Source organism: Tachypleus tridentatus, chromosome 8, assembly GCF_004210375.1.
Source record: "Tachypleus tridentatus isolate NWPU-2018 chromosome 8, ASM421037v1, whole genome shotgun sequence".
Lineage (NCBI taxonomy): Eukaryota > Metazoa > Arthropoda > Merostomata > Xiphosura > Limulidae > Tachypleus > Tachypleus tridentatus.
The window spans coordinates 136,283,319-136,304,082 of NC_134832.1; positions in this window are offsets into that span (position 1 = coordinate 136,283,319).

A 20,764-nucleotide genomic window follows, 5' to 3' on the forward strand; every position below is an offset into this window, starting at 1 on the left:
TTCCTTTTAGTTCTGAACTTATGGTCGTGGCAGGTACCACTTTACGAGTAGCATAAATTTTAACAAATGGTTTTAGCAGTGTCTAGATAGGCTTTTGGCAGTGTCTAGATAGGCCCTTGTGAATACTTGACTAATGGCGAGCACCCATCAGCATCGTCCAAGTCGCCTATTCTTCGTCTTCCGCTCTTGGTTTTAATCAGCCAGGTTACGGTATTGGTATTATAATAGGGCGTGCAACACTAACACGACGTAAACCACTCATGATCTTAACTCAAAACTCCATACGACGCACGCAATTTACTTAAGCCTAACGCGTGCAATTTATTGCTGTAGTTGTTTTGCACGTTTCACGTTTGATAAAAATAAACATGTACAAGATTTTTTTCATTTATTTATTTTATTTTTATAATACAGAATGTCGTAAATAGATCCAGGTTATGCTGTAGTTAAGAGTTCAACGTACGAGGTTTTTTTTTAAAAAAGACGACCATAATTTTAAAATGGTACGTGTTGTATCTATTTGGTAACAAATCTTACCAGCGACTCATTTTCTCGTTTATTGATCCTGGTCACTGAAATTTTATTAAAATCACAAACATTACATTGTTGAGAACGAGAGAGAGGAAAGAAAAACACATGGAAGCAATATTAGCCGACGTAAAAGAGACGTAAGTAATAAGTGTGATCCAGTTTCGAAATACGTCATAATAAATCCAGACTTTTCCTGAACAACGTTTATGATTTTGAGTTCTAAGACGTCTGGTATGTGTGTTACAACTTTAATAAAATATAGTAAAAACAACGTTTCGACCTTCTTAGGTCATCTTCAGGTCACCTTTATACTTATATTAATTCATAATTTATCATCTAACTGCAACGCCCCCTACAATCTCCTACCCGTTCACAATCTCGTCCCTAAGACATGCTCCTAGCAGCGGTCAGTTGCAAACCGTTTGCCTTAGGTTTGAACGGGTAGAAGATAATATGGGACGTTGTAGTTAGATGTTAGGTTATGAATTAATATAGAAATAAAGGTGACCCGAAGATGACCTAAGAAAATCGAAATGTTTTTCTGTATTTTATTGTGATTAAAGTTTTAAAACCCATACCAGCCGTCTTTAGACTGCATTTTTACTTCTAGTGAGTTTCTCGTCATCATGAACTTATGGTCTCTGATATGTTGCTGGTGAATTTTGTTATCGTGTATAACACGTGGTTATAAATATATAATCATTTTAAATTTGGGGTCTTCTTTGTAACAAACCCTGTATCGAGAACAGATGATGCCTCCACTTTACTTGGTCGACGAGAGGTTTCATATGCTGACTGAGAATGAAAAAACCAACACTATACGATTGTTTCAGAAGAACTCCGTTTTGGTTTCCAAGTCTCGTGGCTGCTTACGACCGTAGGGCCACATCGGTAATTTTCGGGTAAATTTACCTGGTGGCGTCCACCTCCTCTCAAGGCAGCCATCCCTAATTTACCAGTGAATGACTAGAAGGTGGTTTTTTGTTTGGTTTTTTTAGTTAAGCAGAAAGCTATATAAAAGGCAATCTGTGATCTGTCCACCACAGGTATCGAAACCAGGTTTTTAGCTTTGTAAGTCCCCAGACACACTGCTGTGTCAATGGGACTCAAGACTAGAAGGAAGGCAGCTAGTCAACACCATTCATCACTAAATCTTGGGCTACTCTTTTACTAACGGATAATAGGATTGATCGAAACATTTTAACGCCCCCATGATTGAAACGGCAAGTGTGGTTAACCACGGAGGTTCGAACGCGCGACCAGCAGACTGTGAGTCTAGCACCATAATAACCTTTGTTACAATTTAGTTCCCCTAGAATAAGTCGTATTTAAAGGCATAACCATTTGTAATAAGGTTTTGTTTGTTTTGAATTTCGCGCAAAGCTATACGAGGGCTATCTGCGCTAGCCGTCCCTAATTTAGCAGTGTAAGACTAGAGGGAAAGCATATAGTCATCACCACCCACCGCCAACTCTTGGACTACTCTTTTACCAACGAATAGTGGGATTTTAATAAACAATGATATTCAAAATAAAGTCCGTAAGTTTACGCACAAAAAAATAATATGAAACATATTTAAAACACAGGTTTACGTCATTTAGAGCTGCATTACAAAAACAAGGAGCTGTGTAACGCGCTACACTGAGATGGTGATGCAGGATTCTTTAATTGGCATTGGGGTTAACAGAACCTTCCAATCAGATTGTTTTACAATTTTCGCAAAGCTTCACAAGAATCGTCTGCATATAACCTTTCCTAATGTTGAACTAATCAACCAGATAAAAAGTAGCTAGTCAACCTCTCTGACCAACAATATTTGGGGTACTTACTCCCTTCTGAAAAGTGGGATTTGATTGTCACTCTTATGATGGTCTGAAAATGATGGGTGAGGTTTTAAAGTAACGGAACATGAACTCTTGGACTAACAATTCGGAAATGGCAACCATGCCATTTGCGTTTGTGAGTTTGTTTGCTTGCCGTCGTCCAGTAGTTTTGTCTCTAGAAGGATTAAATTTGAAAGTCTTAAAATGGCCTATTTCAGTTATATATATATACACACACACATATACATCTTTGTTATTTGTTTGCATTGTTATGTAAATATAACAAAACAGTTTTCAAACAGCAATCCGATTACGGACAAAATGATGCAAGATGACAACTTCGGATTTGTTTATTTCTTTCTTTGTAATTAAGCACAACGCTGCACAATGAACTAACTGCTTTCTCTGCACCACGGGTATGGAAACCCGGTGTCTAACGTTGTAAGTCCGCAAACATACCATTTTAGTTTAATATGAATGATCATAGTAAGTATTATTGTGGAATGAACAAAGTGCATTGAAACGCGTCGCGTATATGTTGAGCTGGTCTGTAGCATTGACGAAAATGTTTAATTTTTTTCCTTTGTTTGGTATTTAGAGTCGAAGGGTTTTTACATATAAAGTATAAATATATGAACTTTTAAACAAATTGAAATATTTTTTTTCCGGAACTGTAAACAACACTAGTTAAAAACAAAAACACCAGCATTCTTGTTTCTCTTTCATGTTCGCGCCCGCGTCGCGCCAAACATGCTCGCCCTCCCAGCCGTGGGGGCGTTATAAGTTGCGGTCAATCCCACTATTCGTTGATAAAAGAGTAGCCCAAGAGTTGGCGGTGGGTGGTGATGGTGTACTGCTAAATTAGGGACGGCTAACACAGATAGCCCTCGAGTAGCTTTGTGCGAAATTCCAAAACAAACAAACAAATTCTCTTTCATTCATAGTTTATTATTTATATTGTTGTTTAATGAAAGGGAGGTTTGGTATCTTGATGCCGCATAGTGGGCGTGTAACTTAGCTTCTGGAATTTTCTACAGCGTTTTAAAACAGTTTGATTTGAATACAAAAAGCGAGTTATGATAGAGAAAGCGAGTGGTTTCTCTCAGTCGGTACTTGATTTAGCGAAGTTGTTTTATGCTGTCAAACAAATAATTCATCCAGTGCCAGAAATGTTGAGTTGTTTGCGACCGTAGGTAAGAGATACGAAAATTGGAAAGCACGTGGAATTTCCCCTAAGACGTTTTTGTCTGTTAGTTACTACATTAGACTGTAGAACGTGCACCGAAAGAAATTTTGTTTTTAAATTTCGCCAAAAGCTACACGAGGGCTATCTGCGCTAGCCGTCCCTAATTTAACAGTGTAAGACTAGAGGGAAGGCAACTAGTCATTATCAACCACCAACAACCTTTGGGCTACTCTTTTAGCAACGAATAATGGGACTGACCGTCACATTATAACGCACCCACGGCTGGGAGGGCGAGCATGTTTGGTGCGACCGGGATTCGAACCCGCGACCTTCGGATTACGAGTCGCCCACCTTAACACACCTGGCCATGCCGGGCCCGTTGGTTAAAAACCCGTTGGCGGTGGGTGGTGATGACGAGTTGCCCTCCCGCTAGTCTCACACTGCTAAATTAGGGGCGGCAAGCGCAGATAGCCCTTGAGTAGCTTTGCGTGAAATTCAAAAAACAAAATAAAACTTTTACCAACGAATAAAGGGATTGACCTCCACGGCTAAACGGTCAAACATGTTTGGTGGAACGAGAATTCAAACCCGTGATCCTCAGATTACGAGTCACACGTCTTAACCACCTGGCCATGTCTGTTAAAACACTATAGAAATGTTAATTAATACGGGTTTTCGATGTTTTATTATTGTTATTTTTTTTTCCATGAAATTCCGTATAATGTTTTATTTTGGAAAACTATTTATTTATTATATTATGAAACAAATAAATTCAAGTAAAATGACATCAAAATTTTCACTTTATTATAAAATAAATAAAATTTTAAAGATATAAAGATTCATCGTCAGTGTTTATCAGTTGCAATTTGAATAAAAGCTTAACTAGTCGATTCTCAATGTATAATTTTAATTTAAAACATTAATATACAATGAAACTAACCACTCATGAATACTAATATGTAACAACTTGGCCCGGCATGGCCAAGCGTGTTGAGGCGTGCGACTCGTAATTCGAGGGTCGCGGGTTCGCATCCCCGTCGCGCCAAACATGCTCGCCCTTTCAGCCGTGGGGGCGTTATAATGTGACGGTCAACTCCACTATTCTCTGGTAAAAGAGTAGCCCAAGAGATGGCGGTGAAATACACAACAAATACATTTTATTAAGAAAATCTTATTAAGGAACGGCTAGTGCAGATAGCCCTCGAGTTGCTTTGCGCGAAATTCAAAACAAACAAACAAACTCCAAGCACGTGTTCATGTTTGTATATTGTTACTAGATGTTACGTAGCGCCATCTATGATACGAGGGAGACATTTTGCCATTAGATGTTTATACTTGCAGTTTTTGAGGCTTGATACTCTTTGATGACGTGGTACGTGATCAACAAAAATCCTTGATATTTGTGTTTAAATTGTTTCTTGAAAATTCAAAGTTATCTTACCATTTTGTGAAAAAAAAATTTCTTCTAACGCAAAATATATCTCACTTCCCAGTTCGCGAAAAATAAAATAGTGAAACTGTATTGCACTTTCAGATTACAGTCGAAACTTGTTACTGTTAGACTACGACGTATTACAAATTTTCTATTCTGATTCAAATCTATATTTCACGAAATTTTACAAAATGTCTCAGTTTTTTTTTCTCGCTACTTAAGATTTGACTTCGTATTATTATTTTACATTTGCGTATGTCACTTCAAAAATGACTACCACCACCTCAGAACCTCACATTTTGTAGCTAACTGAGATAAATACATTTTTCAAAATCAAACTTAACAAACAAAGATACAGGAAAATGCAGTCAAGGCAGTCAAACGTCGGTAGCTTTCTTTGTAAGGCAATCAAAATTATGATCATTCATGAAATGACTTCGTGGCGTATTCATAATATAAATGTTGGTAAAAATCAGTTAGATTGAAAAATTATAATACATAGAAAAGTTTGTGCGTTTTGGTAACATTGCGTTCCAAATGGCTTAATAACAAATGTATATAATCCAGGGGTGGAAATTTACTTAACGTAAGAGTCACATACGATAAACTTCAGATGTTTGAGAGCCACAAGATATGAACGAATATTACACACGTTTTTATTGTTACATGTAAGTTTTGTTACACAAATTTTATAAAAATATTAATAAATACATGTACGTAATAATATTTATTCATGTATGTAGTTTTTAAACTGTTAATTTGTATTAGTTTCAATAATCTCAAAGTACACACATATATATCTACCAAATGCTTTCAAAATCCTAGCTGATTATTGTTTTAACTATATTGAGCGTATTTAATAGGGTAATGAACTACGGAAATATCTAAGAAAAATATGCAAATTTGCATTTTATTAACATCAAGTGAGATTGCCAAGAATAAAAATAAAAGGGGTAAAAATAGATATTTTTAATGATATTTATTTGTCTTGGTAAATATCTGGTCAAAACATGGATTTCCCCGCTGGTACAGATGTAAGTCTTCGGATTTACAACACTAAAATCAGGGGCTCGATTCTCCTCGGTGAACACAGCAGATAGCTCGCTGTGGTTTTGTTATAAGAAAACACACACAAAACATGGAAGGAAATATGTAAAACACTAAAATTAGAGATATTTTAATGAGATACCACCTTACAAGATTTTGGTCTTGTCATAATATTTTTCTGACACAAACAGACATTGATACAATTATCAGACTTTTAACTGCTGGTAGAGGTCTTGTGCGTTTCCCTCTTGGTTGTGAGTCGTTGAAATTCCGACTGGTGTGTTGTCAAGGCTGTACGAATTACTCCGTCAGGTGTTGATTTGTAAGGATTGCACGACGCTTTGACTTTACAAACTTTATTACAGAGTACAGTGATTCACAGCAGTATGTTGTGCTGAAAATTGAGACGAGTCGCCCACTAGTTTTCTTCAGTTTAGGATATTGTATTTCTGGAACTTACTACCAGAACTCAATTGTAGAATGAGATTCATGAATCATCTTTAGACCCAGGTCTTCTTGTAGTTCATCTAGTTCCATTTCCAGAGCAGATGATTCTTTAACCAGAGGTTCGAGAATTGGACAACTATTACTGATCACATCAACCATGAATGGATTTACAAGAAAGGCGAAGCAGGGCTTCAGCTTCTGCAAATTCTCAAACCTGTCTAGAAAATTATCAAACAGTCCTTGTAATTTATTATTGTATTCTTCCAGTTTATGGTCTTTTATTTCAATATCAGGTAATGTATTTACTCTCCTTTTGAGATTGGGAAAGTAACCAAAACCATTCATCATTTCCCAATTGAGGACAGAATCTTTTCTTTTCTTCAACAAAAGTAATAATAGGCTCCAACATATCCACAAACCTATTTAAGACATTGCTGGTTGACAGCCACCACACAATGCAGTAGAAAAAGACACAAACCTATTTAAGACATTGCTGGTTGACAGCCACCACACAATGCAGTAGAAAAAGACATTACTAGGTTTATCTTCAAGCTCCAGTTATTCAATAAATTTTTGAAATGTCGGTGGGTCTTCCCATTTAAACGTATGAAATTGACAATTTCAAGAACAAATTGAATAACACCTTGATACTTGAAGTATCTGGCTGCCAGCTGTTTACGATGAGTAATGGCAATGAACAGTAAGAAACTCTGGAAAGCTGGGATCACTTTTCATAAGTGCAATTAATTCTCCATTTTTCCCCACAATCGGAGGTTCTCTATCTGTTGCAACACTGACGAGTTTATTCAGTGGAATATCAGCACTTGTTCTGTCAAGCGCATTTTTAATGTCAACATCACGAGCTGTTTCTTTTAGTGCTACTTAGTCCAACATATCTTCTTTCACAGTTACATCAGAGGAAACATAACGAACAAATACCGCCAGTTGTGGGTTGTCTTGTATGTCTGTAGATCCGTCGAGGGCCAAGTTGAATGCAATGGAATTCTTTAAATCATTTTGCATTTTGCCTGCAACATCGGCACTGATCATTGAGATACGTATCTCTGTAGTGTGGTGTGAAGCTGGTGTTTGTGCTATTAGTCACTGAAGTTTTGTGTTATTTGGATCTAACACTGCAACAACTTCAGTTATATTCTTGACAAATTTACCATCAGAATATGGGTGTTTAGCACAAGTTATATTCCATTATATAAGAAAACTAGCTTCAGTCGTTGTATCTGCTTCCTTACTGAACGTTGTTAACAGTGTCTTCTGGTTATTTAGTGATGATTTTAACACAGTTAACTTGTTTTTTGTAATTCTAATTTAGGTAGATAATCAGACGAAAAGTTTTTATGATTTGTTTCATAGCGGTGTTTTAAGTTACTGGCTTTGTAATGACTGAGTAACACATTGCAGATAAGACACAAAGGTTTACCTCCTTTAACGGTGAATGGAAAATCTTCTCTCCACTCTGACTTAAAATTTTTGTTTTCATCTTCATACCTTTACTTCTTACAATTTGATGATGCCATCTTCCTTCACAAAATTTTCACAGACACGTCTAAAAAATTAAAGTGAAAAGAAACAATAAGCTTCAATACACGCAACACAACCAAACTCTACAGCGCCCAGCATCACACCAACACTCCGCTAATTTCTCTGCCCGCAACACAGCCACACACGCCACAATGGCGAGATCGTAAGTCACACCCATTAAAACTAACATTGTCAGTACCGACTTGTACGATTACTGATTCTCCAGTACAATTCCTCTGTAATCCTTGCTGATCCGAAATTTCTTTAATCCCTGACTCAAATCTAGCATTGAAATTAGGATTTAAATTATTAAATATATTTACTCACCATCAACATTAAACTTACATTTTAATCCAGTGGACTCTCAGTTTGTACCCGGTAAATAATTATAAAGTCTGAAAATTGTTTATTTACCTTTTATTTTAATTGTGATGCAAAAAGGAGCTCACCCAACATATTTCTGCGAGTCGTACATTATATGTCAAAAGCTGCATGTGGTTCTCGAGCTGTGGTTTGGCCACCCCTGTATTATCTATTACTTTTTAGTCTATGTGTTGAAAATACAAAAATGAAATTATAGACAGCAAAACTGTAAAAAAAAGTGTTGATTTTTTTAATTTAAAGTCTTTCGTTTTTAATGAAGTTTGTTTTAATTAACATTTCGTGATAAAACAGAAAATAGCTTAATTCAGAAACAATTTAAGTTAAACATTGAATCAATATTTTTTTTTATCATAAATTTTCTGCACTTGTCTATACGCTAGGTGATCCACACCTCCTCTTTAGTTTAGGCTTAATATACCAACACTTATTACACTAATAAGGTTTCATGTCATACCCTCTTGCATCCCAGTCACTAAAATAGTAATTAACAGACAGTAAATAGACTATTCTATTTGGATAAATGCATTTTGGTTTTTATTACTCCTTCCATTTCGAGAAATCAAGAGTGACGTGATGTGACACACACTGGCTTTTATACAGGTGAGATAACATTCAATTTAGATTTAGACACAACCTTGACCACCAATAAAGACAACGTTCAACAGAAATATTTAAAAAAACATAAGTGTTTCATATGTTAAATCTGAACAGGATCTTACACCACACATAGGAATGAATTGTCAAGGGACCCAAATATTCAGTTATAGCCATCTTGAATCCAAAACCTTTGCAATGTCAACTAAAGGAAACCAGTAAACAGTGTCTGTAATCATAATGTAATTACGCTTCTTATTGAACAGCAACCACGGTAATGCATAGCTCAGAAGAAGAAGTGCTAAGAGATACACTTACAGGCTAAAATCCTATTAAGTCATTCATATTTGTACACATTTATCTTTAAACACTGAAAAGTTGCAACAAAATTAGATCACCTACGATTACGTCAAATAATAAGTTAACAACATGTCGCACACCTACAAGTTTTGATTGTATATCTTTTAATGTATTCACGAGTTTCAGACAATACACCCTGAATTTGTCGAAATGAAATATTGAACTGCAAAGTGGTGAGATTGTTTCGACTTCGTCATTAGGCGTAGTAAAACGTTTGCTACTCACGCAAGTTTAAAACAAATAAACCATGATCTTGAATATGCATTTTTAGAGCAGAAGGAACGAAAAATACATTTAAATTCATGCTAACTTATGTCCAACACGATTTATTAGTAACATTTATACTTAACCGTTAGATGGCGCGGTAAGCAAACAGTCTTGCTATTGAGTTAACCAAAATTAACTCGCATGTCGCAATAAACATAATTAGATAAATAGTATATACCAGGTATATACCATGTTAGTCTTATGAAACATGCTGCTGTGCTATACATTAGGAGCTATACACCAGGTACGTCCTATATCAGTCCTGTGAGATATGCTTTTGTGCTAGATTTTAGGAGCTATAACACAAGTGCATCCCATGTCAGTCTTGTGAGATATTCTGTTGTGCTAGACCCCAATTAATGAATTATGCACATATATTTAGTCCCCTTTTATAGTAAAAAACCTCAAAATACTTGGAAGTGTGCAGATAAGTTGCTAAATGATATCAGGTTTAAGTATATTTAAGTTATCCGGAAAGGCTTGACATTTTTGGATATAGGTGTAAAAAAACTGTTAAAATTTGAACTCTCTTGATATAAACAGCTGTTAAAGCGGAAGAATTTGATTAAAATAATAAACGTCTGTTACCGTTACTTTGACATTAATTTGTTACGATTGTGCTGTATTTGCACTTCTTTCTCCCTTTATTCGTTCATAAACTTCATTTAGGTTGTACTTATTCCTCTAAAAAATTGATTCATACTAATGTAAAAATAATACATTACCGTTTATTACAATAATCCATGGCACATAAATTTAAAAATAGGTTTTGTTTCGTATTGGTAGTTTATCACTTTCTTCCTTCGCTTCTCTTAGTTTATTCGTTCTCTCTGTTACATCTACCCGAACCCCTCCATTTGCACAACAGTAAATCTGAAGGCTTATAGTGCCTAGTACTGAGTTTTGATACTTGTGATGGACATAACTCAAGCAGCCTGTTATGTAACTATGTGCTCAATAACAGGCAATAGCACAACTTCTGGTCATTCATTTCATTTGAACTCATGTCTTTTATATTCCTTTTTTGACCATAAATATATTTCCTGAATATCAGATTACAAAGTTTCATGACCGTAGGGGTCTTGTTCTTTCCATAACACTGAACTTAGAAATGCGGCTGCTCACTTGAATCATTTTATATTGACTTAGAGTACTTTAATTCCCTAATTTATTAGAAACTATCAAATTAATTAATTGCTTTGATGTTCTGAGTGGGTAAGTCACGTCCTTGATTGACAGAACGACTTGTTGTCACGCTGCATTTTCTAGGAGTCTTCCTTATCATTATCTCTCGATAAACAATATTTCAACAATATTATAAAAGGAGACAGTTATTCAAAGTTATGGATACAACTCTAATAAACATTAATGTAAGGAAGTTTTGTACATACGTTTGGCTTATTTTGAATATACTATTTTCAAACAAATGGATTGTGTGTTCTCTGTTTATTGTTGACATTTATCACTAACCAGTCACAGACACCTACTGTAAAAGAATTCCAGTCCATATTGAAAATCTGACATATAATATGAAGATAATTTACAATACATGTAGTAATTTATTTTGTTTTAAATAATTTGATTTATAAATTTATTATTTTCTTTTCACTGTTTAATGTCTTTATTCAAAGTTATTCAGTTTAAAAACAATACGAACGAATAAAAGTATTTATTCTCATTTTTATAAAACTATTTCCACAATAGTTATTCAGTTTAAAAACAATACGAACGAATAAAAGTATTTATTCTCATTTTTCTAAAACTATTTCCACAAATGTACATACTTTATAATAATCTGGTATCTCTCAGCTCAAATTAGTACTCTAAAACCAAAGATCAACCACCTAAATTATCAAGGATTCAGCCCCTATTGCCCCACAATAGCACAGCACTATGTTTGCGGGGCTTATACTAAAAGAAACCGGGTTTTTGACATACGTGGTGGGCAGAGCACCGATAATCCTTTGCGAAGTTTGCACTTAGTAATAAGTAACAATAACCCTTACTGAACAAATCTGTCTTCAGATGGGTCGTGACATAGTTCTCCACTAATATTAAAGACTGTTATCGACTCGCACCAACCCCTTCCTTCTTATATTAAATACAGTATTATTTTCCTGGAACTCATGTTTCATCAAGCACTCTCTGCACTGTTTCTGTAATTTCTCTACTTAACAAAAAACGATTCAAAGTTTTCTACAGGAACAAGTTCGCAACTGTTTTCAACAGGATTACCAATTTTCTTTTAAAAAATTAGATTACGTTATACAAAATTATCGTATTAGTCATAATGTGTGTGTGTTTTTCGTATAGCAAAGCCACAAAGGGTTATCTGCTCAACCCACCGAGGAGAATCGAACCCTGATTTGAGGCTTGTAAATCTGGAGACATAACGCTGTACTAGCGGGGAACATTAGTCATACAATAACACTTCATTGCCTTCTGTATTTCAACATAATTTCCTACTTTTGTTTTTCACAACACATCTGAAAATCAGTCTGCTCTATCCAGAGTCAGAGGTTCGTTTTGGATAAAAAACTTCCATTCTAACAGGACTTTGAAATCAAAACTTGAAAAAATGCTCTAATAACAAAGGCAACAACTAGAGAAAAAAATACGTGATTGTGATTTTTGTTTATTAAAAGTTCTTTTACTTTTCATTGTTACTGGTGCTGTTATGACCTGCTGCCCTTAAAAAGCCCCGAACAGATAACCTTTCACGTGGATCGTTACATAATACTTTTTGTTCACAGTGGTTTTAGTCCTATCACAAAATGTTTTGGTCAACAAGCGGACACCTACATGAAATCTTTTTGAATAACAAATCAGAGAACATATTTAAGTAAATCTCATACAATATTTATAAAGCAAACACAGTAATTTAGAATATTTGCCTTTGTATACTCAACACAATGTTGCGTAATGTAGTTTACCATCTTTTGTGGAACACAGGGCTGAATGATGTAGTTTATCCTCCTTTATTACATATAAGATTGAATGATACAGCTTAACATTCTTTTATCCAACATAACGGTGGATGATAAAGTTTGCCTTCCTTTATTGGCTTTTTTGTACTCAATACTAAGTTGAATGATAAAGTTTATCATTTTACACACAACACAAAGATTAATGACACAGTTTACCATCTTACAGACAATACAAGGATGAATCACACAGTTTACCATCTTACAGACAACACAAGGATGAATCATACAGTTTACCATCTCACAGACAACACAAGGATGAATCACACAGTTTACCATCTTACAGACAACACAAGGATGAATCACACAGTTTACCATCTTACAGACAACACAAGGATGAATCACACAGTTTACCATCTTACAGACAACACAAGGATGAATCACACAGTTTACCATCTTATAGACAACACAAGGATGAATCATACAGTTTACGCTCCTTTACTCAACAGATGGTTTAACAATATAATTTATCATCTTTAGACTTGTAGACTAAGCAATTTTCGAATTATTAAATTTATTTATTTTATCTGTCATTGTTATATAATGTGAAAATTGTAATTGGGCCAATGACACTTTTTCTTCAGTTCCCCAACCTAATACTTAGCTTTTTTTTTATAGTGACTAAAAAACACGATCGCACCAGTTTTGATATTTTTGACTATGATATAGATCCAGCTGATCTATCTTTGGTTCTGGATATTTTGATATTGATTCGTATTTGAGACTGGTATTTGCCTAGCTTTTCAGACGTACGAATTTTCTCTGTCAAGATGTTTCCCGTGATTTTAATTCTTGACGAATTACCCCTTGATTTCGCCCATCAACAAATCGCTACGTTTATTGACCGTTATAAACCAGATGTAACCGTTGACCCGAGGAAAACCAGGATCCTTCGAAGTGGCGGTGTATTTCTCCAGCGTTCCTCCATGGACGACCTTATTTATTAATGTAAACCGTGGAATATCGAGATTAATGTGTGGTACTCCACCACGAAAATCCCAACTAACCTGTTGTCTGTCTTCCTTGGAGACATTTATCCATCTATTTCCCCATTCGACATCCAAAACTCGCTGGAAGCAGCTACCACATCCAAACTAAATGCTGTTCATCAAATCCAATCCAGGATCACAGGCCTATCCACCCATTTCATGAAGGTGATAACCTATTCTAAAAAAAGTAGCGTACTTACCCACGGTTGTTTTCTGCATTTCTTCCATTAAAGAGCCGAACAGCCTCGCCGAAGACCACCACTTCAGTTTAACAAGCCTGTCACCTAACATACTTCAAAATCAAGCCCGCCGCCGACCAAAACGTCACCTTCCAATAATGCCTTTTTACTCATTTTACTGACGAAAAACAACTCTAACCAACGCCGAAGACAGCCTCCTGTCCAAGTCAACTAAGGAGCAGTCTAATCAAACGACTACAGCGAGAAGAAAGAAAAGCACTCAGACTCAACTGTCATTCCAACCCACACCCATCGATGCCCAAACCAGTCGCCTGCAGGAATCTATTCCTTTCTCGTCCGCTAAAGTCAACCCACCATTCACCTCTCTAGTATCGAACTCAGCCAGTCCAGACTCTGGCACTGATCACGTCGTATCATTCGAATCTCGTCATGTCCATAACCCTGATTCCGTAACCTTTTTCACCAAGTCAAATTTTCAAAATATTGACATGGGTGATGAAACAGTTCTCAAATTCCTCCTTTCCTTCATCAAGTTCACTATCTCAGGACACTGTCTGGTAATATTGGAACCAGGTAGGGAAAGTCGGTTTTCTTGGGATTCTCCCGTTTTCCCCACATAAAAATTTTGCCATAGGATTTACAGATCCTCCGCCACCTTGAAGGACCCTAAGTCCTATATCGCCCGTTGAATTTTGTGATAGTCGCCAGAGTCAGTCGTCGGTTTTTCCGCCGCTGTTTGCTTGCTTACTATTTTACTGAATCGTGACTCAATCAAATCCCGTGCGTATGTATGTATATTTTTTCTTTTTTTTCTCACGAAGCCTAACTTAACATACAAACCATGCGTGGGGAGAAGAGAAAGAAAATTTCTGAGCACCCCAATTGTAGCTGCCCCTAAGCGTCGGTTTGGGGTCAGTTAATTTTAAACGTGTTTTCTCCTTCTCTTTGGTTGTGTTTAGGGTTACTGACGAGGAGTGGAAATTTCCGAAAGTATAACGAAATAATCACACGTTGATGAAATTGTAGAGAGGACTTATGTCTAAGGAACACAAAGCTGAATGATGTAAATTAGTTTGACTTCTTCTATTCAACAGAAGATCGATTTCCGTGTACTTAGGTATTTTCAGAACTGTATGAAACTTTCTTTGTGTTACGTCTACATTTTAATCATTTTTCTTGTTTCTCAAAAAAAACTCTTCGTTCAATTTTTCTCAAGAAATAAGACATCGATGAATTCCATAAAACACCACTGACAATAACAATAATTGTATTAAAAAAAAAGTACCAGGGACCACGAATTAAAACTCGAATTAATTAATTAATACAGCTTTAAAATGAATATTAGTTTTCTTTAATAATTGTATTTTAGTATATGGTGGCTAATTATATTCGTAATTGAAATACAACTTGAAGTCTTACGGTTGTACTCTATTGAGATATTTACCATACACCATCTGTCTTAGTACTAAATATAGCACCAACAATACGTCTGATGTTTAACAGCAAAATACCATACCTTCGTTCTATAACACACGTGGTGGTGTACGCGGTACATCTGTACTATATGAGGTTAAATATACATTTAATACTATAATTTATCTTTCTTCGCGCGTTATTTAGCTGCTTCGAAATTGAAGTGCATATTTTAAAGATATATTAGCAGTGTAAAACACAGAAATGTGCTAATTACTTATTTTAAAACATCCAAGCCAATATTTGTGACAGCTACATCATAAAGTGTCAAAACTGAATATTATTAATTAACATCTTGAAACATCCAGTCCTCTTTCTCAGTGAAGCAGCTAAATAACGTTGGTTAATAATATTTTCTGTAAATAATCATGAGCTATTAAGTTAGGTGAATCATTGTAAATAGTAGTTATTGAAATACCTTGTTTGATAACACGCAAACGTTTAGTGTTACTTCTGGTACATAAATTATTTTTTATCGCAAATTTTCAAGTAACTTTATGAGTTTTCAATATACCAGAATTATAAACAAACAAACAAATACAGAAAACATTTTGGATTGATTAATTGTAGATCAAAATGATCCAATTGATCTTATTTAATTTATTTTCTATTAATAACAGTAAAATAGACGCAAAATATTTAAAGCTACTATTTTTTTAGACATTCAGACGTGTTCTAACAACCAGGTTTACACGAGTTTCCTTTCATAGAAATTATTACAGATTTAACCGATAGGTTTGTTGCTAGTAAAACGCTCATTGTTACTCCACTTGATTTAAATTGAACATTTATTGTCTGCTGCATTCAAGAGACGTGGTTTAGGACAATTAACAAATTCGAGATGTGTATCTATCTATATATATTCTTTTGATTCCGGTGCGCTCTGTTTATTGCACATTTTACAATTATTATTTCCTTTCTATCCGTCCTCTTTAGTGCGACATCGGTAAATATCACGCCTTATAACCCTAAAAACAGGACTTTGATACTAATGGTGGGAACAGCACTAATAGTCTATTGTATAGCTTTGTGCTCAATAACAAACAAACTAAAGCCATTTCTGAAACGTAACTCATGTCTTTTATATTCCTTTTTTGACCATAAATATATTTCCTGAATATCAGATTACAAAGTTTCATGACCGTAGGGGTCTTGTTCTTTCCATAACACTGAACTTAGAAATGCGGCTGCTCACTTCAATCATTTTACATTGACTTAGAGTACTTTAATTCCCTAATTTATTAGAAACTATCAGATTAATTAATTGCTCTGATGTTCTGAGTGGGTAAGTCACGTCCTTGATTGACAGAACGACTTGTTGTCACTCTGCATTTTCTAGGAGTCTTCCTTATCATTATCTCTCGATAAACAATATTTCAACAATATTATAAAAGGAGACAGTTTTTCAAAGTTATGGATACAACTCTAATAAACATTAATGTAAGGAAGTTTTGTACATACGTTTGGCTTATTTTGAATATACTATTTTCAAACAAATGGACTGTGTGTTCTCTGTTTATTGTTGACATTTATCACTAACAAGTCACAGACACCTACTGTAAAAGAATTCCAGTCCATATTGAAAATCTGACATATAATATGAAGATAATTTACAATACATGTAGTAATTTATTTTGTTTTAAAAATTTAATTTATAAATTTATTATTTTCTTTTCACTGTTTAATGTCTTTATTCAAAGTTATTCAGTTTAAAAACAATACGAACGAATAAAAGTATTTATTCTTATTTTTCTAAAACTATTTCCACAAATGTACATACTTTATAATAATCTGGTATCTCCCAGCTCAAAGTAGTATTCTAAAACCAAAGATCAACCACCTAAATTATCAAGGATTCAACCCCTATTGCCCCACAATAGCACAGCAGTATGTTTGCGGGGCTTATACTACAAGAAACCGGGTTTTTGACATACGTGGTGGGAAGAGCACCGATAGTCCTTTGCGAAGTTTGCACTTAATAATAAGTAACAATAACCCTTACTGAACAAATCTGTCTTCAGATGGGTCGTGACATTGTTCTCCACTAATATTAAAGACTGTTATCGACTCGCACCAACCCCTGCCTTCTTATATTAAATACAGTATTATTTTCCTGGAACTCATGTTTCATCAAGCACTCTCTGCACTGTTTCTGTAATTTCTCTACTTAACAAAAAACGATTCAAAGTTTTCTACAAGAACAAGTTCGCAACTGTTTTCAACAGGACTACCAATTTTCTTTTAAAAAATTAGATTACGTTATACAAAATTATCGTATTAGTTATAATGCGTGTGTGTTTTTCGTAAAGCAAAGCCACAAAGGGTTATCTGCTCAACCCACCGAGGAGAATCGAACCCCCGATTTGAGGCTTGTAAATCCGGAGACATAACGCTGTTCTAACGGGGAATATTAGTCATATAATAACACTTCATTGTCTTCTGTATTTCAACATAATTTCCTACTTTTATTTTTCACAACACATCTGAAAATCAGTCTGCTCTATCCAGAGTCCGAGGTTCGTTTTGGATAAAAAACTTCCATTCTAACAGGACTTTAAAATCAAAACTTGAAAAAATGCTCTAATAACAAAGGCAACATCTAGAAAAAAATAAGTGATTGTGATTTTTGTTTATTAAAAGTTCTTTTTTACTTTTCATTGTTACTGGTGCTGTTATGACCTGCTGCCCTTAAAAAGCCCCGAACAGATAACCTTTCACGTGGATCGTTACATAATACTTTTTGTTCACAGTGGTTTTAGTCCTATCACAAAATGTTTTGGTCAACAAGCGGACACCTACATGAAATCTTTTTGAATAACGAATCAGAAAACATATTTAAGTAAATCTCATACAATATTTATAAAGCAAACACAGTAATTTAGAATATTTGCCTTTTTATACTCAACACAATGTTGAGTAATGTAGTTTACCATCTTGTGTGGAACACAGGGCCGAATGATGTAGTTTATCCTCCTTTATTACATATAAGATTGAATGATACAGCTTAACATTCTTTTATCCAACATAACGGTGGATGATAAAGTTTGCCTTCCTTTATTGGCGTTTTTGTACTCAATACTAAGTTGAATGATACAGTTTATCATCTTACAGACAACACAAGGATGAATCACACAGTTTACCATCTTACAGACAACACAAGGATGAATCAGACAGTTTACCATCTTACAGACAACACAAAGGATGAATCACACAGTTTACCATCTTACAGACAACACAAGGATGAATCATACAGTTTACCATCTTACAGAAAACACAAGGATGAATCACACAGTTTACCATCTTACAGACAACACAAGGATGAATCACGCAGTTTACCATCTTACAGACAACACAAGGATGAATCATACAGTTTACCATCTTACAGACAACATAAGGATGAATCACACAGTTTACCATCTTACAGACAACACAAGGATGAATCACACAGTTTACCATCTTACAGACAACACAAGGATGAATCACACAGTTTACCATCTTACAGACAACACAAGGATGAACCACACAGTTTACCATCTTACAGACAACACAAGGATGAATCATACAGTTTACCATCTTACAGTCAACACAAGGATGAATCACACAGTTTATCATCTTACAGACAACACAAGGATGAATCATACAGTTTACCATCTTACAGACAACACAAGGATGAATCACACAGTTTACCATCTTACAGACAACACAAGGATGAATCACACAGTTTACCATCTTACAGACAACACAAGGATGAATCATACAGTTTACCATCTTACAGTCAACACAAGGATGAATCACACAGTTTACCATCTTACAGACAACACAAGGATGAATCACACAGTTTACCATCTTACAGACAACTCAAGGATGAATCATACAGTTTACCATCTTACAGACAACACAAGGATGAATCACACAGTTTACCATCTTACAGACAACACAAGGATGAATCACACAGTTTACCATCTTACAGACAACTCAAGGATGAATCATACAGTTTACCATCTTACAGACAACACAAGGATGAATCACACAGTTTACCATCTTACAGACAACACAAGGATGAATCACACAGTTTACCATCTTACAGACAACACAAGGATGAATCACACAGTTTACCATCTTACAGACAACACAAGGATGAATCATACAGTTTACCATCTTACAGACAACACAAGGATGAATCATACAGTTTACCATCTTACAGACAACACAAGGATGAATCATACAGTTTACCATCTTACAGACAACACAAGGATGAATCATACAGTTTACCATCTTACAGACAACACAAGGATGAATCATACAGTTTACCATCTTACAGACAACACAAGGATGAATCATACAGTTTACCATCTTACAGACAACACAAGGATGAATCATACAGTTTACCATCTTACAGACAACACAAGGATGAATCACACAGTTTACCATCTTACAGACAACATAAGGATGAATCATACAGTTTACCATCTTACAGACAACATAAGGATGAATCATACAGTTTACCATCTTACAGACAACACAAGGATGAATCACACAGTTTACGCTCCTTTACTCAACAGAAGGTTTAACAATATAATTTATCATCTTTAGACTTGTAGACTAAGCAATTTTCGAATTATTAAATTTATTTATTTTATCTGTCATTGTTATGTAATGTGAAAATTGTAATTGGGCCAATGACACTTTTTCTTCAGTTCCCCAATCTAATACTTAGCTTTTTCTTATAGTGACTAAAAAGCACGATCGCACCAGTTTTGATATTTTTGACAATGATATAGATCCAGCTGATCTATCTTTGGTTTTGGATATTTTGATGTTGATTTGTATTTGAGACTGGTATTTGCCTAGCTTTTCAGACGTACGAATTTTCTCTGTCAAAATGTTTCCCGTGATTTTAAACTCGCCCATTCTCCCGGGAATGCTTGACGAATTAACCCTTGAATTCGCCCATCAACAAATCGCTACGTTTATTGACCGTTATAAACCAGATGTAACCGTTGACCCGAGGAAAATCAGGATCCTTCGAAGTGGCGGTGTATTTCTCCAGCGTTCCTCCACGGACGACCTTATTTATTAATGTAAACCGTGGAATATAGAGATTAATGTGTGGTGCTCCACCACGAAAATCCCAACTAACCTGTTGTCTGTCTTTTTTGGAGAAGTTTATCCATCTATTTCCCCATTCGACATCCAAAACTCGCTGGAAGCAGCTACCACATCCAAACTAAATGCTGTTCATCAAATCCAATCCAGGATCACAGGCCTATCCACCCATTTCATGGAGTTGATAACCGATTCTAAAAAAAGTAGCGTACTTACCCACGGTTGTTTTCTGCATTTCTTCCATTAAAGAGCCCAACAGCCTCGCCGAAGACCACCACTTCAGTTTAACAAGCCTGTCACCTAACATACTTCAAAATCAAGCCCGCCGCCGACCAAAACGTCACCTTCCAATAATGCCTTTTTACTCATTTTACTGACGAAAAACAACTCTAACCAACGCCG